At 42.4% G+C, this 24,422-nt stretch overlaps 1 long non-coding RNA gene across 1 annotated transcript; it reads left to right on the top strand.

Annotated features, from left to right (window-relative positions):
• Window positions 1-6,320: 6,320 nt before the first annotated feature.
• LOC146788673 (uncharacterized) lies at window positions 6,321-24,249 on the top strand. The gene is made up of 3 exons (XR_014970591.1): window positions 6,321-6,433; window positions 8,901-10,850; window positions 23,501-24,249. It is a non-coding gene; the product is annotated as an uncharacterized LOC146788673 (long non-coding RNA).
• Window positions 24,250-24,422: the final 173 nt, after the last annotated feature.

Here is a 24,422-nt window from a genome sequence, read left to right as displayed (position 1 = left end):
TATTTGTAGAGCAAAAACAATGGTTCTGTTGGGAGTCATGTAACCTTAGTTTGAAAAGTACTTAATACATGTGATCGATGTTTCAAAGATCATTCAATAAAGGAAACGAAAACACACACATACCAATACAAGAGATTCTGAAAATAAATTCCTTTTTACTCTTTGTATAAATCAATAAAATATTTATAGGACTGTCCAACAATAAAACACATAGACCGTGAAACAATTAGTGACTGATCGTGCTTGGTGACATAGTGTTGACCACAGATTCACACATAAAACACATATTTACAATAGTGGACGCAGTTTTACACAGAAAGTCCAAAGTCAAATGCATAAACCACATCAGGATATAATATTCCTTATTCTAATTGTGGGGTTGCGTGGACAAGTTGAGTGAGCAACGACGTTTCGACCCTATGGAGTAGTGCAGGGTGACTAACTAACAGTGAGGGAAAGGACAACATACTAGTATATCGCCCGTGAAGGAAGGGATTGTTCCGTGTGCACGCATACGTTATATTTAAACCGGTAAGGAAACAGGTGAAAATTATTACAAAAAGAGGGGGTGGGGGGGGGGTGGGGGGGGTTTGTTACCTGGGCCCACGCTAATTTAACGATATAAAGCTTTTAATAATCTTTTAACAGCAATAGAGATTACGCACTCTCAAAACGGATCACTTCGATTCCAAAATGGCACAAAGATCTTTTAACAATCTTTTAACAGCGGAGGAGATGCGGTAAGCTCACGCGCTCGCAACACGAATCACATTTATTCAAAAGCGGCACAAAGATCTTATAACAATCGTTTAACAGCGATGCGGTAAGATTGCGCGCTCGCAAGACGGATCACAACGTGGCCAGTCTAATGAGAAAGAGAGCCGCGTTGATGTAACATTAACGTTGTTCCTAGTGAACTCAGTGTCTCGAAAGGAAATAACCATGGTAAATTGGTCGAGAGGCTTACTTAGTGTTGTCAGGAAAAGACGTCCGCGTCCGTCAGTAACTCAGCAACTAATGACAGCGAGTGAATCGTGTGGTTAGCTATTTGACGTAATCATGTACGTGTTGGTAGCGGACACACCTCTCATTTTTCAAAACACGGTCTGGAATCTATGGAGAGGAATGAATGTAGCGTACATATTGCTTCTACTAAAAATGTGACGAGAGAAAGGTGCTACCTAAAGCACGGTGTTTTTTTCAATTATAAAAGATGTAATGAATAAAAAGGGGGGTAAGAGGGGATATCTTTCCTCATTGATTTCCGACATATGTAAGTCCCCAATTCATCAATGTCACAAATTTAATATATTGTAATGGTGTAACTAAGTATAGTATTTTGCAGCGAAACACCTAAATACATTTATTTCACATCAGTATATATAATGCAGATGACTAATGAGATGGTACATTGGTACCACAATATAGACTTATTGTAATGGTGTGATTCATCAATATCACAATTATAATATACTATGATGGTGTAACCAAGTATAGTATTATACAGTAAAACTCCTGAGCACATTTATTTCAAATCCTTACATATAATGCAAAAGACTAATGAGATGGTTCATCGATGCCACAAAATAAACATATTGTAATGGTGTATTAATACCAAGTAAAATTATTCAATGAAACTGAGCACATATGTTTCACATAAGTTCATGCCTGATTAGAGATTTACATGGTTCAAGAAATATGGATGTTTTTACACATCCAGAATAGAAAAATCAACCCCTGAGTAATCTCATAATTTGCTCATTTGTATATGTGTCTCTTCATGCTCATTGAGGCCATGGCTAACAGCCTCAAGGGTATGTATCCAACGGCACTCTTTATAATTAAGGGAGGTGGCAATATCCCCCCCCCCCTTTGATGTAGTATGATTTTTTTCTAGGACCCACCATTCAAGGTGTTCATGGGTGTGTCCTGCACTTGTGTAGTGTTCTACTAGGGGAGCTCCTTGGGTCTTACATTTAAGTCTACTATGGTGCTGCATAATCCTATTCTTGACTTTCTGGGTCGTCTAACCCACATAGATCAGTTGGCATGGGCATCTAATAGCGTAAATTACATTCTGACTGTTACAGTTAGTAAACTGATTGAGGGCATATGTCTTTCCCCGGTGTATGAACATAGTCCCAGGTATGGTATATTGACAAGCCTTACAGTGACTACATCTGTGGTGTCCTATGATCGGTGGCAAACTAAGTTGTGATCTGATGTCATGTATGGGAGGTGGTTCTAAGTATGAGGACACTACAAAGTCCTTGATATTTTTGGCACGTTTGAATGAAAACATGGGTGCCTCGGTCATACAGATTTCTGATCCAACCAAGTTCCAGTACTTTTTAATGACCTTTTTTATTTCATTGCTTCTGGTATTGAAGGTCATTACACATATCAGTTTGTCCATTTTTTGATCTCTTGGTTGTACTTCTAGTAGAGTTTCCCGTGGTCTATACCAGGCTCTTTTTCTGGCTCTGTTAAGGAGTCCCTTAGGGTACCCCCTTTCCCTTAGTTTGGTGATAAGTATGTCGGTTTCTTTGAAGTAATCCTTTCTTCTAGTGCAATTGCGACGCAATCGCAAAAATTGTCCATATGGTAAGTTGTCCCTAAGATTCCTGGGATGGTGGGAATTGTCCTGTAGCAGGGTGTTTCTGTCTGTAGGTTTTTTTATATAGGTTCATCACTATTCTTCCCTCCTCCACTTCCAGTGTGAGGTCCAGAAAAGGAATTGAGTCACTACTGTGGGCCATGGTAAATGGAATATCCAAGCTGCGAGAGTTCAGCCATGATAGAAATGCCGTTAGTTGATCGACTGTACCTGACCACAGCATTAGAATGTCATCAATATATCGCTTCCAAGCAGTAATGTTATCAATGTAGGGATTTTGGTCAGAATAGATGTTCTTGTCTTCGAAGTGATCCATGAATAGATTCGCCAGGCTCGGCGCAAACCCAGCTCCCATGGCTACTCCTCTGCACTGGTAGAAGACCACGTTTTGGAAAATGAAGTAGTTTTTTTTTCATTGCAATTTGTAGTAGTTGTACAAGAAATTCAGTGGGGATCCATTGAGGTGTAGGGCGAGTATCTAATACATTCCTGATGACTTCAATGGCCTCCTCTTGCGGTATGCTAGTATACAACGAGCACACGTCAAGTGTGACAAATAGCTGTGTAGATCTATCAAAAGGTTGATCTTCAAACAATTGAATGGTATGCATTGTATCTCGGATAAATGATCTGGTTTCCAGGACAAAAGGCTGTAGGAAACTGTCTAGATATTGGTTCAAAGGTTCCAAAACTGATCCGCAGCCCAACACAATTGGTCTTCCTGGGGTGTTTTGTAGATTCTTGTGTAGTTTTGGGATTGTGGGGATCCTTGGATTTATTTTGTTGAGGAACTTACATTCAGGTTCTGAGAGGAATCCTTCCTGTATGCCATGGCTGGTAAGCTCTCTAATCAATTTGGCAATTTCCTTGGTCGGATCACGTGGAATCCGGGTGTAACTAGTAGTACAGCTGAGTTGTTGGTTGATGTATTGTGTTAAAATTGGATAAGCCAGCAATGTGCTACAGACAGGGAACTTAGACCCATGCTTGATGCAGCCTATATAGATATCCAAATTAACGTCTAGAAAGACATAGTTAATTGTCTTTTTCATATTCTCCGTTTCTTAAAGTGGTTTTTAAAATTTGAGATTGTGAACTATGTGTTTTAATCTTGTTGTTTATTATGTATATAAATGTATATGTTTTTTAATGTGATCGAATCTATATGTGCAGTATATATTCATGTATTTGTGACATTGATTAAAATTAATTGATATTTTTATAAGAAGTTGTAGTTGTAGTTGATTTATAAGTGCCTTAATCATCAACAAGTGTGGTATGTGTGGATTATAGGTATGATGGTTATGAATGACAAGTGTTGACTATATGGTCTATCCAAAGGGAACATTTATTTTAACTTTAAATCAATCGCAGCCAGTGGCAATTGCTCAGGACGACATTCTAGACCTTCATTTTTTGCCCAGAGTTCCATTCAAGACAAGGGACCCACCCATATTCAAATCAGTCTTGGTCCTGCTCCAATAGAAATAGTCTACACAAAACTGCTAGGCTAGTTGTCTCCAGATGGTAAAACAAGCATCCCCAGACAAGTTTCAGATGACTAGGTCTCATCATGGAGGCACAGTTTACATCTTGTAGCACAGTGAGCATGGGACCAACATCTGGCCATACTCATTGCCCATAGGGCGTCACTGGCAAAAATAAGAAGCTGATGGAAGAAATGCTTCAGTGAGGACGTGGCTTGGCAGTTTGGGCTGGTTTGTCCTATTGGAGTACGACCAATGCTGATTTGCGTATGACTGGCTCTAATCTGAGGTGGCATGGTGGGCCAAAAAATGGTGAACTGGGATGTGGGCCTGAGTAATTATTAGTGGCTGAGATTTATTCAAGTATTGCCTTCATCACCTTTCTTTTTTTGCAATAGGTGCCTTAAGTACGATGGGTATGCTAAGATGTGAGCTCCATGCACACTGTGCCAATGAGACTGATGTGCACTTGACTGAAGAGGCCCAATTAGGCCGAGACCTGTCTTGGGTTGCTTGAGTTCCGGTTCAGAGAGGACCTTTCATGGTAGTTTGGGCTCGACTACTCCTATTGGAGCAGGACCAAGACTGACTTGCATATCACTGGGTCTAATCTGAGGTGGCATGGTGTACATAAAAAAATAGATTGCAATGCAGCTCAAAGTAATTACAATTTGATATAATTCAAGCAATCCTTTAATAACCTTGTAGTTTTTGCAGTAGAGGCCCTAAGTGCAACAGGTTTGCCCAGATGTGTGTCCATGCTCACCGTTCCTCTTTAACCAAGCTGCACCTGACTGAAGAGGCACAATTAGCCTGGAACCGGTCTTGGGTGGCTTATTTTCAGGTTCAGACAGGACCTGGTTTGGCGGTTCAGGCTGGGCTGTTCCTATTGGAGCAGGAACAAGACTGATTTGCTTATGGTTGAGCCAAAACTGAGGTAGCATGGTGGGCAAAAAATGATGGATTGGGATGCGGCCAGAGTAGTACAGTGGCTAAGATGAATTGAATCACTCTGTCCATCACCTATTTGTTTTTGCAGATTATGAAATGTTGGCCTTCGGGAAATGAATCCAGAATGACCTGATGCAACCACCTACTGCAATAATAGTAATAATCTGAAGTTACTTTGGCTAGAATTTTATTATTCTCTATTATATGGGACAGTGGTCGATGGGAAGAACAATAATGTACGTCTTTACAAAGTTTCAGAAGCACTGTGATAACTGCATGAAACAGCGTAATTTGCAGCTACCACTTTTCACGGTCCAGCAGATGTGGGGCAACAAGGACATAATATTCCTTGTAAAACTCCAACTGCAGATTTTTCTTCAACCATCAGAGTACTACTTAATGAATCTCATGCTTCACTTTTAACTCAGGCAAGGGTTTCATCATTTAGTTTGTTTTGAAATCTGTTGCGCGGCGTAGGAAGTGTAAGCAACATATTACTGTTTATAATAATGAGAGAAGGTGTCTGTGTGGTGAATGAGCCCCTTTTGTGGTCTGACACCCTATGATGACCCTCAACCACCACCATTTTGTACTGACTTAAGTGTGTTATGTTACCTTAGCCTTAATGTAGGATGGGTTTGCATATGCCTGCTTTTCTTCTGTCTTTTAGTGGAATAGTCTTTCCAAGAATAGAAGGTATGGGATGTTGAGGTGCAGTCTTGTGGGTGGTGGTGCACACATGTGCTCAATGTTGTATACTGAGGGATTAAGTGTATAATGTTATTTGGGTTAGGTGAATTATGACTTTGACCTATTGGCTTTGACGTAGTCTAATGTCATTCTGCCTTCTGACTTTACCTTGCTTCAAACTTTTCTGTGTGCACAGTGGTGCTTGTAAGTTGTGTGGATGAGAATTATAGGTGCTGACTATTGCCTTTGACAGGGCCTCATGTCTGACTCTGCCTTGCTGCTGCATGCACAGCAGTGCTTGCAAGTTGTTTGGGTTATTCACATTCAAGGTCTTGGTGTTTTCCTGAGCGATTGTTTTTGTTTAGTGTACTGTGGAAGGCCTTGTGAGAGCTTCGTCAAGACAGAGGCTGGAAGAAGTGCGAATGGAAGAAGAGACTTGAGAGCTCCTTACTGCCATGGAGATGCTTGCTTGGAACTTGGCCAGTTCTGGTAAAATTCCTCTGGCGGTGGGAGGAGGTCTTTCATGAATCTTCTAGTGTGTTTATAGCTGAGGGTTACAGGCTGAGAAACTGGGAGTTTGGATTCCGAGCGAGGGCAGACGTGTCTATCTCGGATTGAACCCTGGCTTGCTGAGCTCTGATCCCCGGCTGTAATTCCCCCAGTCAGAAGTGGGCAGTGTATGCACCAGGTGATGTATTGAGTTGTGTGGTTCTTTGATCATTGGAGGTGTTTTCTTTGTGGTGTGGGAGGTGCACATCCAGAGTACTCCTCTGCTCTCTATATATGTATATCTTTCTGATCTCTTGCAGGACGTCCAGTGTACCTTATCTTATATCAGTTATTGCTTGTTTATTAATCAGTATTATAGCTTGCTCAGTTATTGATTCATGCCTTTAGATTATGAGTTTGCTACATATATTTGAATCTTATGCATTTGGTATCTGAGACAGTTTTTGTTTAGAGAGTATTATGTAATAAACCCCAAGCCTTATTCTAAAAGTGATAGAGTCTTTGCATTTTGTTATTTGCCTCCCAGGTGGGAGTGCAGGGATTGGGTGTGGCTTATTGGTGAGAAGCTACATTCAAAACATTTTGGCGTAGTCGGCAGGATCTGAACATTGATTTAAAAGGGGAAGAAATGTTTTTTAAATTGAAAACAGACTCTTAGATATCAATTGATTTATTTGCATGGGGGTAGCCCGTATGATGTGCTGGCTCGTGAAGTGAGCTCATTGTGCTGAGTTAGAATTGGTGTGTGTGTGTTTAAGTGTGTTTTGTAAAAAGTGCTTATAAATAGCTTGCTACGTTAGCCAGAAAGGGCTGGATCCCTTTCAAGTGTTTGTTAAGAAATGCATATCAAATGTTTTCAGTTGCAAAGTGAATGTAAGATGTCAGAGCACACTGCTGATTCGTGGGACTCCCTCGAGTTTAAAGACTCAGGAGTTGCAATGAAGGATGTTAATCAGCAGGAGATTAATGCCATTTTAGACAGAGACAGCGGTATTATTTTAAATGTGTTGGTTGGTGGAGAAGTGTGGCTCAATGGTTAGAGTGGCAGACCTCGATGCAGAGCACTGGTCCGGGACCAGGGTTCGATTCCCGTCACGGCAGGGTCTCGGGCTATAAATTCCGCGGACCGGATATTCTCGCCTCAGTGCCTATTCTAATCATGGGTCCCACGCTGCAACTCTGGGCAATAGCTTGCTTAATCTCCACAACGGCCCCAACAGCGCTGGGATGCCTGGCCTCACCATGGGGGTGCCCAGGAGTGGACACCTCACATGGAAAGCCAGGAAGGGTTCCACAGCGGTATGAGTAAAAGCGCCAGGATGCCCCTGTTGGGGGTGGCAGTGCGCTATACAAGTACAAACACATTTACATTTACATTTAATATGCATCAAACACGTGGGCATTTGCAAAAAGAACGTAGTGAGTTGAAAACAGAGCTAGTTGATGCCCAGTTTGAAAATATATCTTTGAAGACAGAATTAAACGTGTACCAGGCTGTGAAGCTGTTTACTTTGACCAGCCAGAATGATTCAGATGTGATAAATGTTACAGAGAATGCAGTCAGTCTACGAGCTACACAGACGGTTTTAATTAATTCTTCTGAGGAGCTTTCTCAGCCAGAAAGGAATGTGCATGAAAGTAAACAGACTAATGTTTTAGGCTTAACGATCACCGGTTGCGGACATAAATTAGACATTACAGTGAATGATACATTTTGCTTCGAAAGAGAAATGCAACAATATGATTTTGGATGTGAACAGCAGATTGTGTACAATGGTTACAGGAAAGTGCAGGGAAATGAAAGGTTATTTTTAAATTCAGATGCTGGACAAATGTTGTGGTTTTGCGCACCAACAGATACTGGACAGAACAGAGTTAGAGAAAATGCGGTTTGCCTATGGGAGATTGCAATGGTTATTAAGTGGCATGTACAGACAGAAAAACAGTTTGCACAGCATTTGATAGAAAGTCCTGAAGTGGAGTTTGAAACACAAGATTTCCCAGTGAAGGTGCCCTATGTTATAAAGGAAATTAATTTGAAACAGTACAGAATGCCAGATGGGCGTGAAGGGATCAGTGTGATCATTCAGGGCTTGACAGATTGAGGTGGTGACCCTAATTGTGTAGCATGTGTGCAAATACATACCTTCTTTGACTGATGCTGTCCCAGATATTGTTACAGAAGTAGCATGGGACTTGATATGTGACTTTTGCTATTGCCAATGCTTTTTTATTTTTGATATGTCAAGAGCAGTTTAGTTTTTTTTCCCATGAGGAGAGTTGCAGAGCAGACCAAAGTTGTCAAGAGTGCAGATCACTTCGACCTTGAAGGAGATAAGGTGCAAGCTAGAGACAGCAGAGACGTCCCTGCTTGTTATGTTTGGCGAGGGGCCATTTGGTGTCCGCAGAGATTTGTGAAGGGGGGCAGCACCTGTGAGGGGTGCAGTGAGAGAAGTGAGAGAAGGAGACTGCCCCAGCCTTTCTTGCTGTGTATAGAAAAGGAGAGATTGTACCAAGAATTCAGAGGCTAAAGCGTTGGTAGTATTCTTAGACAATTCCTCAGAGCTAGAGAAGGGCTATGTAGAAATGCAAGCTTTTGAAAAAATGTTTTTTGCAAGAAGAGTGATGCTTTTTTTTTTTTTCAGATTCGCCCAGTTCTCCGCGTGTGAGTGGGACTCCCTTCTCCCGTGTGAGTGGGGCCCCCCCCCCCCCAAGCCTGGAGTGATCGCCAGACCGGACGGTGGTGGCTGATGCCTGTAGCTGACCAGAATGGATGGGGTCCTCCCTTGCCAAGGAGATAAAGATGTAGATATATACCGGAGAGCCTGATGGACTGCTTTTTTCCAAGCAAAGAGGGATCAGCAGCGTGTGGAACTGTTTCCTTCACGTGAAGCCAACTTTACATGCATGAAGGCTGTGTGTCTTTCACACAGGGTACATGCTTGTGTGACAGTGAAGACAAAACAAAAGAGGGAACTACAGGATGTGCTTTGCCAGAACTGTTTTATCAACGTGGAGTTCAGATGCGATGGGAGACGGCTGTGTGTTTTGTCACACAGAAGGACTGTTTTTGATTTTAGAGAGAAAAAACCGATAGAGACGCTTTGCTGCAATCAGAGTAGATATTTTCTGAGTTAGAGACTGGACAGTAATAACCTGTAGCTGTTGCTACAATATATGAGTTTGGCAGTAGAGTTTCCAGTGTAACCATTAGAGGCATTAGGAGCATTCAAAAGCTTGATTCATTTATTTTGTGTATTCATTTAAACATGTATCCAGATATCTATGAGCTATTTCTAGATGCACCTGAGTTATTGCTTCTGCATGTATTTAGAGAATGCAGACTTTATTTGCTCTAAAGTGATTATCATATACTTTTGATGAGTTTTTCAGTTTTGCAATGGAGCATTTCGATCATAGTTGCTTTTTAGTCATGATTTGTTTTGAATTATGTATTTTTGTGTAGCCACTTCAACAGCTGAGTTGCTGTTTCAACATGTGCTTTTTAGTAATTGTGCCTTTCAATTTAGAAATGTGGTTTTAAATGATTTTGCTTCCATTGAGATATGCAGTGCTTCAATGATAGTTTTGTTTTTCAGTTATGATATACAGTTGCTATTTGCTTTGCAATGATTTCATTTTTGCAGTTAAGAGATGCAGTGCTTCATTCATAGTTGTGCCTTTAGTTGAGGATTTTGTTTTTGATATATGTGAATGGTGATGATCGAGGGTCATGGGGTGCAATGTGGTGAATGAGCCACTTTTGTGGTCTGACACCCTATGATGACCCTCAACCACCACCATTTTGTACTGACTTAAGTGTGTTATGTTACCTTAGCCTTAATGTGGGATGGGTTTGCATATGCCTGGTTTTCTTCTGTCTTTAGTGGAATAGTCTTTCCAAGAATAGAAGGTATGGGATGTTGAGGTGCAGTCTTGTGGGTGGTGGTGCACACATGTGCTCAATGTTGTATACTGAGGGATTAAGTGTATAATGTTATTTGGGTTAGGTGAATTATGACTTTGACCTATTGGCTTTGACGTAGTCTAATGTCATTCTGCCTTCTGACTTTACCTTGCTTCAAACTTTTCTGTGTGCACAGTGGTGCTTGTAAGTTGTGTGGATGAGAATTATAGGTACTGACTATTGCCTTTGACAGGGCCTCATGTCTGACTCTGCCTTGCTGTTGCATGCACAGCAGTGCTTGCAAGTTGTTTGGGTTATTCACATTCAAGGTCTTGGTGTTTTCCTGAGCGATTGTTTTTGTTTAGTTTACTGTGGAAGGCCTTGTGAGAGCTTCGTCAAGACAGAGGCTGGAAGAAGTGCGAATGGAAGAAGAGACTTGAGAGCTCCTTACTGCCATGGAGATGCTTGCTTGGAACTTGGCCAGTTCTGGTAAAATTCCTCTGGCGGTGGGAGGAGGTCTTTCACAAATCTTCTAGTGGGTTTATAGCTGAGGGTTGCAGGCTGAGAAACTGGGAGTTTGGATTCCGAGCGAGGGCAGACGTGTCTATCTCGGATTGAACCCTGGCTTGCTGAGCTCTGATCCCCGGCTGTAATTCCCCCAGTCAGAAGTGGGCAGTGTATGCACCAGGTGATGTATTGAGTTGTGTGGTTCTTTGATCATTGGAGGTGTTTTCTTTGTGGTGTGGGAGGTGCACATCCAGAGTACTCCTCTGCTCTCTATATATGTATATCTTTCTGATCTCTTGCAGGACGTCCAGTGTACCTTATCTTATATCAGTTATTGCTTGTTTATTAATCAGTATTATAGTTTGCTCAGTTATTGATTCATGCCTTTAGATTATGAGTTTGCTACATATATTTGAATCTTATGCATTTGGTATCTGAGACAGTTTTTGTTTAGAGAGTATTATGTAATAAACCCCAAGCCTTATTCTAAAAGTGATAGAGTCTTTGCATTTTGTTATTTGCCTCCCAGGTGGGAGTGCAGGGATTGGGTGTGGCTTATTGGTGAGAAGCTACATTCAAAACAGTCTGATATTTCCAAAATGAGATAATGAAATATCTCTATTGCTGGTGCTACTGATTCAGCGGTATACCAACAACAGATACTCGACTACCATATACTCACCTGGGCCCATAAACTCACTTTGAGTAAACCGCTCATGTCAAAGTTTTATATATTTTTCACAAGATTCAGGTTTAGTTATTTAATACTCCTAACTAACCTTTCACTGATCAAAAAGTTCTTTCCTCTGGTCAATAGTTGAACTAGTTGATGGTGATAATTAACATAACTCTAACTAGTCTTTTATTTAAAGTAAATAACCACAGACTCAGGAAAGTTTAAATCTTTATCTAAATCAAATGTATGTGAATCATTCCAAAATACAGTGCAGTCACCAGCATTCATAGGAGAGAAAATTCAATTCATTAAATCCAAAAACATTTACCTTGGACTCGTACAATAATCAATGCTCAGAAAGGGCGAGGACAGAGAGAAAAGAACATTTGCAAATAACGAGAAATTATATTTACCAAGAATGGTGTGAAAGACCAACCCCCTGGCCAAAGGGCTGGTAAGTGTCCCCCGGGATAGGTCTGGAGACAAAGACTTCAGGACAGGATAGTTGACCTCTCTAGTATACCGACTATTTCGCCGCATCCCTCTCTGACACTCTCTTCCTCCTCAAGATTTTTCCTCAATATTCTGATCTAACCCAATTAGATTAGGATAGAAATTTCTGCTTCAGGTTCTACATTCAGTTCTTCATCAGCATCTCTCTCAGCAACAGCATCTGCCGATGCAAAAACAGCATCCAGCATCGATGACTAACTAACTAACTTAAAGCTATCTTAATTATACCTTTTCGTTTCTCCATGTTCCACCCACTAAAGTTTCAATATTGTAAAAATACGAAATATGATTGGTCAGGCAAGGGGAATCTCCATCACACCATGCTTACATGTCACGCAAATTAGTTCAACTATTGTTCGCAAACTCATCCCCTTAATCTGTTTTCATAAATTTGAATTCCATACGTTTTCTTAGTTCACTTTGAAACAATATAATAACATTATGAATACGAGTCTTCATTGTTGAACTTCTGTACCATCCGTTTTCATGCTGTGGCACTTGTCTCTTGGCTCCCATTCAATCTCTCAGTCACCGTTCCGGGTTAACTTTCAGTAGACATGCACAGACTTCACGTGACTCAGCTTAATTCAGTTATGCGAGAGAGGCCCAAATACACACTAGTGATAAAGTCAGAAAGACAAATATTAATTTCACAAATAAAGTGGTTGCACTGTATACTACCCACTTTTACTCTATTCCCCTTTACTTAATAATACTTTCCCCGCATTAGCATTAGTAAAATAGTTTGTTTTCATTTCAAGTAAGCACATGCCATGCACGCGAGTCTTCAAGACTCCATTTTAGTGTCTTCTACTCATGCGCCAGAATTTCCTTCCAAGCATTAGTTCGTCATGCTAAGTAGATGCCGTTGACTCATGCGCACAACAGTTCCCCGTTTAAAGCGGTATTTATCAGTCTTCATTGTTATCCGCATTAGTAGACACATACGCAAGCTTCACTAACCCGCGTGTTCATGTGGTGCGTATTAGTTATTCACAAAACTTTATTAATAACTTTGTTAGTAAGTTAAACGAGGGGTTTGCATCCAAGCAAGTCTCTTTTCTACGAAACCTTGCTCCATCACTGCTACTCACAACCTGATTATTCCTTACTTGGCCTCTAAGGACCCATGTCTTTGCCTGACCCATCACCTGCCCCAATACAAGGGTCGGATCCTTTCCATGGTCATAACCATTTTGTAGTTGCATTAGGTCTTTTTTTCTAACTTATTTAACCATGCCCATAAAGCCACTAAAATTCCTGCTTGCTTTGCCATACTCGTCCCTCAAATGTAAGCCCTAAAGCCTACCACTGGACATCAACTGCTCAAATCAGTTCAACGTTTATATCAATCTACTGAACTACATAAGACCTCATTTCAAATTTAAGTATTGGGTTTAACAGTTCTGTTCCTTCCAGCCTCCATCTCTTGAACAATTGGGGGTTGGGGGGTCCTCTTAATCAGTGACAACACTATAGGAGTACAAGCAGAGAGAGTTCTCACCATTATTGTGACATTTTGTACCTTGGGCATCTCAGCACACAATATCAGCCACGGATCAATTCAAGAACTGGAATCATGTACTGAAGAGTAGCGTGTGTATTGTGCCTTTGCACGTTGAAAGCCTTTCCAGGCATCAAGGAGATCACACATCTGCATTATCTGTTTCAGTGCGTGGGTCACTCTTGGTGTCTGCTGACAGATTGCAAAGTTCTATCTAGATATGAGTGCAAAGCAATATTAAAATTACCTCCCCTGCGAGTGATCTGCATGTATTCATAGCTGTGTCAAAGAGGCCTGGTGATTCTACACTAGGTCTGTAATTGTTAACAAACGCAAAGGGTATCATATGAATCGATCCAGGCACAATGTAAAATCTTCCCTTTAACAACATCATGATTCAGATAGTTCAATATGTTTTAATCAGTTGAGAAAACTCACTTGTCTTGCCAATGCAAACAGTGTTGAACATATATAAAACCAAGAACACCTCCCAAACCACCTCTGCTATCCCAAGCCGCCCCCAAATGTAAGCAAGAAACACATCACAAACATGGTAAACAAAATCACCCATTCTCATTCTTAAATGTAACAGAAAAATTGTGCTCTCCATCCAAGGAGAGGGGAGGCAGTAGCGTACAACTAATCCTGAGGTAAGAAACTACCTAGCTTATTATTAGCCAAGTGTAGCCGTCACTCATGTACTTATAATTATTATGAAGTAGCAGCTGTACAGAGCACAAATGTACAGACCAATTTGTTTCATTTGTTAGGCGAGGGTGTAGGCTTATTATTCCATTCAAAATGAGCTGCACCGGCAACCAGGGGAGGGCCACATTATCAAGAAAGTGGTTTTAATTATGCAGAATCTATTATATCAAACTGATCATAACAGCTGTAGGTATAAAAACATCTGGTCCGTTCTAATTATCTATAATAGGAATTGTGCAAAGCATTACTCACTACACATATATCTATTCTGTGTTTTGTACTGAAACATTGCTCAATGTAGCAGTGTTTCATGGAGGAATCCAAGGTTCTGATATGGGACTATCATACCACCTCTGCCCCCGATGTGCATTTCGATGAATTCCAGAGCTGCATCTTCATATAAAAAGTGGGCCTTGCGATTGTGTTCAATTTGCAGTTACTCTAAGAACAACATTGCAAATGTAATTGCCTTTCTAAAAACCTTTTTACATAAAAGATGGATCTCCTTGCTTCCTATACGTCAGATATAAAGTTTGAATAAACTGAAATAGAAGACCCCCCCCTTAATATTGCATGTCTGGTTTCATCCTGCTGAGTCCAAGAACAACGTCCTTGTTGCTGTAATTGACCAGTTTTGCAGTTATAGGTCTCAGTAATTGTCCTGTAACAACACCTTAGTGATTGATTCCCAGAGTTGCAGGTAGATATTCCCTTTCAAACTCTATGCAATTATAACTTTGCCACAGCAATGGACCTCAGTTCTCAAAAGGAGTGGAATCTTAGCACAGTGCGGGTAGTGGGGAATGGCCCACGTGCACGCACCTGTGTACCAGCAGTTCTTATTTAATGAGGTGTCCTCCATTTATATAACTAATAGCTAGATCAAGAATGAAGTGCATCTGGTCCATGTCGCTTGCCACTGCCCAGGTGTAGAGCCTGTCAGTCTGCTAAAAGGCAACCTAGGACCTACCCGGCCTGCCCTAACTATTCAGTTTCCTGCCCAACAGTGGTCCGGGGCTCCGACAGGCTGCAACTCTGCTCCTTTCACCTCTGCCCACAATGTCGACCAGCATGCCCCTCTTACTGAGTTACCTCTGCCTTGTCACAGTGGCACCTCTCACTTCATTCGGTTGGGATGATACTTCATAGATCGTTGGCCAGATGTGGGCCTAGGTCTAGGCCTCTGCGCTCCTTATTAAGGAAACATTTCAGGTAGCTGCACCTTGCGGGCCAGGCGTTACACAACGGGAATCCCTGCCACAAGTCCTCCCCACTGCTGGCACTCTAGAATAATACTGGATGAGTGATATACTGGCAGGGTTTTTACGGATTTTGTTCTGAGCCATCGAAGCTCACTACTCCGGTATCCATCTTGTTGTGCTTGGCTCTAGCGACCCCTCCCACTCTGCTGTTTTCCTTGTATTCTGATGTTTGTTTTCTTCGTTTATTTGAAGTGCAGAACTAGAAATGCAATTATGCAAAGTACAAATGAAACTTAATATGTTGTCTTTGGAATGGAATTCCTAACGCCTGACACCCAGAACAAATTGTTTGGTGTAAAGGGTACACATCTGCATGTTTTTTTCTGCTTACAGGATGAGTGGACTTGAACAGCTGCAGCCCAAACCCTTTGGATGGTGCAGTGCTTAATTTGTAAAATATGAAGTGCAGGTGCTCAAATTTTTGTGGAAGGCCACACCTACTTTTCTCTGGCCCCACCCACTTCCTCCGCTGCCCCCACCCACTAAATCTATTAGCCCCACCCACATCCTCAACTGGCACTGCGAAAAGTCAGATGAATTTCAGCAAAGCTCATAATGATGACATCTTGAACAGGCTCCCAACACAGACAAGCATTGGCATAGCCAATAGGTCTCGCCTTTGGGACCTTATAAGTGTTTAGCCATGCAACAGTTGCGTAACTAAATACTTATAAGGTCCCAAAAGCGAGACCTAATGACTATGCAAAGCGGCCGTGTGGCCGCGAAAGTGAAAGTGATCGCGATCGCGATCACGATCAAACATCAAAGCGGCCGTGCGGCCGAAAGTGAAAGTAATCCCGGTAAAACGCGGCGCGCGCGCCCGCGCACATGCACTGTAGCTCTAGGCTGGCCTGGTAGCACTTTTTGGAGCCCTCTCAATAAGTCTCGCCAGACCAGCGCATGCGCTGGGTCAGGCGAGACCTAAAAAAGGACGTTAAAAAAATGTAACGCTCAAGAACTGTTACACTCATTTTGTGGTCTTTGGTATTTAGCCTATTACCATCCAGGTGGCTGGGGGACGGGAATCATAACTTTTAAATCTGTTTTAAATCACACATCCCTCCCACTCACTCGGCTAACTTTGGGGGATTCTAGAAAACAGGGCAATCTCTGGGCGAGGTGCGTGGGACGAGGGACACGATTGAGGAAAGGAAGTGACAGGCTCTGCCCACAACACACAGGAGGGACAGAGGCCCGTGGCTGAGAGTGGGCACAATTGAGCTTTGTGTGAGTGAGGAGAACCGCCTTCATCTAAGAGACCCCGCCTCGTCAGCGCCAAGACCCTCGCAGAAAAATGTGTCAGATGGTGAAATCGATTCAGAAAGGAAATTATAGAGTTTGCATTTTACAATTCAGCTTAAACACCTGGTTAAACCAGATCCGGTCAGGGCAAGAGTCACTTTGTGAATGCTGACAGATAGTGAGCACAACTGGTCGCACAGAGCGCATCACAACAATAAATATTGCACACTATTCACAGCTTAAAAATATGCAGATAAAGTATTCAAGGGCTGCAGAAGAAGAAAAAAGAAAACACCGACACCCGCAGCTGCCACACAATTTCTGAGCTCATTAACGCATTCATAAAACGACCAGCTTCCAGTGGGTAGAAGAATAACTGCTGCTTTTTTTTTTTTACATTGCACTGGGGGCGTGGTTCCTTTCATTAAAGGGTTAAAAACTAAAAACGTGCTAATGGTAAAGAGAGTACGGTTTATGAAATCAGTGAGGCGCAAATTACGAAGATACAACTGTAAAAGCTAGCTCAGAGTGCAAACACAGCAAGTCCGGGTTCATTATGAGGCACTGTAGCGCCTAGTGCTGTTTAGACAACGTGCGAAGCGGTCAATGGTTTTTCCGGGAGTTTTTCGCAGTTTCACCAAATCCCATTTACTCCAGGAAAAGGAAAAAAATATTTGTGATTCAGACCTGTGGTCTCTTCCTATCTGAGCATTGAAACCTAAGTCTTTATACCCGAGTTAAATATTCTGTAACGTTCTTCGTCATGGTAAATGAAATTGTGACACATATAAACCTCATTTAAATGTCGTGCAAGTGCTAAATGCTAATCAAATAAACTACGTGGAGGAAATGACACAGCAAATCAATTGAACTAATTTTTCACTGACAGACAGTCATCTATGTAGAAAAATGTTTAATCAATTAATTTCTTTGCAGCATGCATCCTAATTTAGCAGAAATTGTTCTTCACAAAAGTTATGGAACACTTCTCCTACAAATTGTTCCTAATTCAAGAGTTATTACTCTTCCCATCCGAGTAACGTAATGGTGCTGCGCGTGCTGCTGCCTGCCTGCCCTCAATCCTCAATGTCGTCTGGCTGATGATAGCTCGTGGGGTGCGGTAGTGCCCGGCCCGGGAGCGGCAATCGGAAAAAATCTGCGCGCGCCGCGCTGCCTGCCGCACAGCCCCTACAACTTCCTGCTTAGTGCCATGCCATACTGGCATTTAACAACTTACTTAACCCAGGCGGGCGCCGGCGGCCGGCCTCAACCGAAGCACACAGGGACTCGGGAGACCCACCCAGGCCAGAACAATACTCTGCGCCGGCTCCGACCAATATAGCCACTAAGCCACTGTTAAGCAGTAAACTGTTTAAGAGAGGTCGAGGATACTAAGTTCAAAGGCTAGGGCCGGGCAGGGCCTTTAAGTTTATAACGTGATAATAATGTGTACGGAACTATGGCGTCGGAGGCCGCTACCAGGCCGGCCAGCCAAGGCACAGTGCATGCATAGTCGAATGCAAATCTTGTAAGGATACTTCAAAGGACAGGGCCTTCCAACAACTTAACCCTGACCGGCGGCGGCCCTATTGTGATACATTAATGCGTACCGTGTCGTGGGCCCGGGCTATGTGGACACATGGCCGGCCGGCGGCCGCTACTAGACCAAGCCAGCTGAGCCCAGGCAGGAGCATGCATCATTGTCGAATTCGAGTCTTGGGAGGAAGGATGCTACTTCAAGGGGCAGGGCCTTCCCTTCTTTAACAACTTAATTAACCTATCCTATTGTGATATAATGATGAATTAAATAAATATGTACCGTGGGCCGGGTCAGGGCCAGGAACAGTGGATTGCGTCGCCGTCATCGAATCTTGTGGATGGAGCCGGAGCTACCCCGGTGCCCGGCACGCCACCACTGGGCATGTTGTAGTATGTGGCATGGCATGCTGTCTCTGACTGCTACTTAAGTTATTACTTACGGTTACACTTGTCGTGGTTGGCCAGTGCTGCGGGGTACTTTTTTTATTAACTGATAGGCCACCTGGTGGTGCTGCCTGCCCTCAACGTGGTCAGGCTCCTCTAACTCGTGGGGTGCGGGTGTGCCGGGGCGTGGCAACTTGCAAGCGGAAAAAAATCTGCGCCCAGCGTCACACAGTCAAATCCAACCTACCCAATCAATGTCTGACTCCTATCCAGTACTGCTCCTGAGTCCCGCCCACCCCACCACCGGCAACAGTCCACTGAGCTAAGGGCGGCGCCCGTGCGGCGCTGCCGCCAAGATGTCATGCTCCGGCTCACATTCACACGCAACTGAAGCACACTGGACTCAGAGGACCCAGAACAATACTCTGCGCCAGTGCGCCCACTCCGAGTCACTGAGTCAGTATTGGTAATTTATTATAACATCATGTCATCATATGTGACAACGTGCAGTCGTGCAGACGCGTGTAGACCCGGCCCTGAAAAGTAAGTGCTGGTGCAAAGCACCAGAAAGCACCAGCACAAATTAAGCTCCCATACCACTGGTATACGATGGCCATGTTAGACTGTGTTTCCTTGAGTGGGCAAATGTGTTCTACAGCTTTACATGCTTCCCACCAGTTCCATAAGTGTGGCTGCACTCGAATATTGGCATATGAAAAAGAATATGAGAACAATGTTAGCACTGAGATCAAAATGTAAACAATAATTCTTGCTCGTGACACAGCATATGGTACCCCAGTAGGCATTTGTTTTCTCGCATTGTATTCATAACATCGTAGAGCCTATGTGGTGTCCTGATTTTTAGTCGATTAGGTTATGGTCGCCATTAAGGTGATAGTATGAAGACCATTTTGTACATCAAGAGAAACAATTTTAACAATAATTCTTTCATATAATCCTGAGTGTAAAACCCTCATTTGCTGTATAACAAGGATATTTCTTTTCCTTATGAGACTACCCCACAGGTCCTTTGATTGGGGAGTTGGTATCTGAGAATTGTTTGCTAGCTAGCAGGAGCAAGGGGGAGTATCATTATTCTTTCTAAGTAGAGATCAAGCTGATCCTGATTTCCATAGTTGTTATGTGAGCACTTGCTTTTCAATTGAGAGTCAAAGGTCAGTAGTTATTTTTGTATATAGGGGAGTAGAGTCATTTCATTCATATCATATTTGGAGTGTAGCTGTTTTCTCTTAGACGGATGCTTCTATGTCATCTTAAAGGCATGTGGGTGTAAATACCTTTCTGGGGTTACGGAGTGTATACTTTAATGTTGGTTTTAAAAGGATTATATTGCAGTTTCTGTTAATGGGATTAGTCATAGGCGTGTTTTGTGGGATAATATGGTATATTAGAACATTGGAATGTTGGGAGCTCCATTGAAAACAATGGAGTGCTCCGGGCTTATAATGGCTGGTATAAGCCCGGAGCGCCAACATTCCAATGTGTCTTTGTTCACAGCTCTGGCTGTGAACAAAGACTTCAGGGAGCCGGAGGGGATTTGAATCCCCTCGCGCTCCCCGAAGGCTTCGTTTTGTTAGAACATTCTGCCCTCTAGTGGCAGAATGTTCTAATAGCCTTATAGCCCTTCGTAGCAGGGCTATACCGGCTTTTAAAGTCCCGCTGCTGTTGTTAAAGTCCCTCGCCTTCGGCTCGGGCCTTTAACGCTGCAGCGGGCCTTTAACAGCCGGTATAGCCCGCTACGGCGGGCTATAAGGCTATAGTAACCCAGGCTATACAATTGTTTTCTTGTGGTTACTTAGATTGCTGTGGGTATATTACAGATCTTTATTGTAACTAATAATACTTCTCTGCAGCCATATTCAATCTGTTATGGGTTGTTTTCAAACGTAAAGTCCATTTGCTTTCCTTTTTACTTAGAAGTAAGTTATGTTACCACTTTCTGTTGCTTTTTTAAGTATTTTATTGCACATTGCTTAACACTAGGATTCTGTTAATGTTATTTATCATATTGTTCTAAGAGTGTTCTGAGAGTTTACTTGGGTTGAGTTTGTGTGTTCCTGTGTCCTCAGTTTAAGGGGATGGACGGTACTGCCTATGCTGTAGCTTGCATTGCATGGACGCTATACAAAACATATTTATGCACTCTAACCATTCCTTGATCTAGTGTTCTTTGTTAACTGGATTCAAAAAGGTGGTTGTTTTCGTGACTTCCTAGATTGCACATTGAGCAAAAATGGCAAATAGGATGTCCTGAGGTCTTTTTCCATATTTAACTTGCTGTGGCTCTTTCTTCTGTGAATTCTGACCTGCATAGTTTGTCTCTCAGCTCTTACATCTTCTGAATCGCATTAGATACTTCCAGTGTTAGGTTTACTATAAGAAAATGCAAAAAGTTTTGTGGCATTTTTCTTATACAGAGGTGTCTGTTATTGAACTGCTTAATTAATGTTTGTCGTTTGTACTGCATTGTTTTCATATTGGTTAGGAATAGATTGTTTCTGTCCATGCTTCTCAGTAATCCGGTTTGGCGGAAGGCATGCAGAGGCTGGAAGTGACGGAGAACAGGACAGGGGCGGTTCCTGCATTAGGATGTAAGGGGCGGAGCACCACCAGTCTCAGAGGAAGGAGATTGAAAGGCTGGTCAGTCTGGTAGCAGTGCAGCACAGCCATGTACAAACACAGGCATATGAGGTGGACAAATCATAATCCCGCATGAGCAGTGTGCGCCTGTGAGGCAGAAGGGAGGGCATTCAGGCACTGCCTAAAGCAACAGTTTTTCCAGGGCTTCGGTCGAGTACTCAGTTTGCCCGGATCTGTGACATAGCTCAGAACATCCTTTTAGGATCACACCTTCTCATCTACCCGGCTGACCCATGATACTGTCAGCCTATGAGAATAGTGAGGCAGGATTTTAAGTACTTCTTTCTTCGGCCTGTGCTGGGTTTCTATTTCCCTCCTTCCTTCAGCTGCCGCAGCCAGGCCTGAGAGACACCTCTCGGAGAAACACCTAGCTGAAAACGGTGAGTACAAGTGCACCTTGCCTCATCTGTCAAGCTGCCATAGAGGCCTCTCATCATCTGCCTTCATTGGCTGCAAATTTACAGTCTGCTGGAATAAACAAACCACCTCTCCACTTTCAAAGTTCACCAGCCGCCACTGGAACAGTATTCGACAGGCGGGCACAATATACCTCTAACTTCCTCGGAGTAAATTACATGCTCACTCCCTGGTTTTGGGTCCATTCCAAATCAAGAGTGAGTAGAGCCCTATTTTTACCCCCCGGAAGCTCAGCTGTGTATCTTGTTTCAAGTTGTGTGGTTGTATTGGCTTTTTCGATCGTTGCTTTAGTTTGCACCCAGTTTGCATCCCTCTGTTATGTTATGTTATTTGGAACTTGTAAGCGCGCATTCACCAGCAGATTTCTTGGCGCTGGAAATGTTACTTTCCAAATGGAGTTACTAGTTAGGAAGGTCCAGGTCTAGCTGTAAGCTTGGGTGAAGAGCCAGGTCTTCAACATCTTCCTAAAGTGAAGGAGGTCTGACTCAAGTCTCAGTGGGGGCGGAAGAGCATTCCAGAATTTGGGTCCTAATATTGAGAAGCGTGAACCTCCTGTTCTTTTGCGTCTAAAATCTGGTACCTCCAAGAAGTTCATGTGCATGGATCTTAAAGTACGTTGGGGGGTGTACTTATGGATTTTTGAGGAGAGGTACTTAGGGCCAGTCCCATGTAAGGCTTTAAATAGGATACAGCCGGGTTTAAACCTGGAGCGCTGCTCCACTGGAAGCCAGTGCAGCTCTTTTAGCAGCGGCTTGATGTGACATCGTCTGCTTTGTTGGTATATAATTCTGGCTGCCTAATTTTGAATTAGCTGCAGACGATGTATCTGATTGCGCTGAAGGCCTAGGTATATTGAGTTGGCATAATCAATTTGTGGAAATGTGCCTTTTAATGAGCACACTGGTGCAGGGGTCACCCTTCTCTGTCCACGGGTCCGTAGACCAACAAAATAGAGATTGGCACTGAAGCTGGAATTCAAATAACAAGTTTATTAATCACTCATGAGTGGGACTACGTCCATACAGGACTCTCAAGTGCTGTCTGAGGTAGTACATTGAATACACTGACCATGGTGCTTATATTCAGAGTTTGTTGCAGAGTAAACATGTAGTTACAAATAGAAGGTACAAGCCTACACAGGAATAGTTACAGCCGGACATGGGCAGATAGGTAATCACTTAGTCAGCAAAGTGGGAGGGAGAACAGAACTGTTTACAACAGCACAAATGATTGACAGTTACATCTTTAACCAGGTGCATTTTAGCAGCTACAGGCCTTTTCTCAGCACGTACATTGCTTTGGCTCAGTGCAGAAGGAGTTAACTAAAGCTGATGACACAAGCAGAATAGAAAACCAAGCAACAGTGAAGGCGTAAGAATTACATAGCTAACAAAATGGATGCCACAACCAAGATGGCTTCAGCTTATGGTAACGGAAATTATTTCAGATTTCCACAAATTCTTGACAGAATCAAGGAGATGACGATTTGGATACATGCATCTCTGCTGAAAAATCTGTAGTTGTTATTCTCTCCCTCTCAGTTCTTTTTATTCGAAACCCAGGAAAAAGTGGATTATTCCCATTTGCAGAAACTGGGGGTTTAGGTATCATTTGTCTGCATATCGATTATTAAAATCTGACCTATCCCCATTAACTGTTTTTGCAGTTAGCAAATATTTAGCTGCTATGTGGAATATTCGAAGAATTTACGTGGAAAGATGAGATTTTGTCCACTGTACAAGACTTTTCTTCACTGTTAATTAAGACTTCTTGATGATGTATCATATAGGCAATGAAGAGGTTTCCACTGTTCTGGATAATTATTTTAGCTAAAGATGCATTTCCTTTACTGTTTATATAGTTAGATTGTATCGTATTATGATTTGTTTTATATTTCATTGTGTTTTCTTTTATGACATCCTAAGGTCGAAATAAAGATATTGAATTGAAGAATAGAAAAGCAAGCAACAGTGAAGACGGAAGAATTACATAGCTAACAAAATGGATGCCACAACCAAGATGACTTCAGCTTATGCTAACGGAAGTTATTTCAGATTTCCACAGACGACCCTTTAAGCATATGCTGAAGACATACATCTTCCTATGCTTTTGAAGGAGTACGAAAAATATCGTGGACATCAATCTTAATCATTTCACTAATTTCTTGATCTATTGCACGGCGGGCATTTACATTTTTGACATTTTGTTTAGTCGGTATACTAGAGGTACAAGTAGAAACATAAAGGGAACAAAGCATTGGGCCGCATTGAATACATAGGCAACAAGTGAAAAGAATTGCAAAAATTATACATAGGGCTGATAAAAATTTCCAGCCCCATACAGTAAACATGTTCCATAGCCATCCAGTCAAAGTCCATGTCCCTGAAATCTTGTGGATTTCAGTGGCTATTTTGTGCATCTTGGAAATTGCATCAAAAACAGAAGGGGCGTGGTCATGGATATAAATGCAGCAGCTACTCCCGATGATGCGACATGCACCACCATGGACTGCGAGGATGACATCAAGAACCATCCTATTTTGGAGGGCTACAATTCTCGCAATTTGAAGTTCCTCTGTGATGTTACCATGCGCCATTGCGGTCTGATTGGTTACAGCCTCTACAACTTGTGTCAAGCGTCTGATCTTTCACCTGTTAAGGCCGCTCCAACAAAGAAGAATAGTCCTAAATTAAAGTCAGTATGCTGCTGTAGTGCAGTATCAGTTTGATCCACCTCATCATTATTTGTCCTCTTAAATCTATTTTTGGAAATGTCATTAAACAGTTTATTATCTTTATGATAGGATGCAGGTGTTAAGAACACAGGTGGAAGCAAAAAGGATATGTA

This window comes from Triturus cristatus, chromosome 11 (assembly GCF_964204655.1).
Source record: "Triturus cristatus chromosome 11, aTriCri1.1, whole genome shotgun sequence".
Taxonomy (NCBI): Eukaryota; Metazoa; Chordata; class Amphibia; order Caudata; family Salamandridae; genus Triturus; species Triturus cristatus.
Note: the sequence above shows the minus strand (reverse complement) of the source record. Positions and strands in the feature narration are given on the sequence as shown.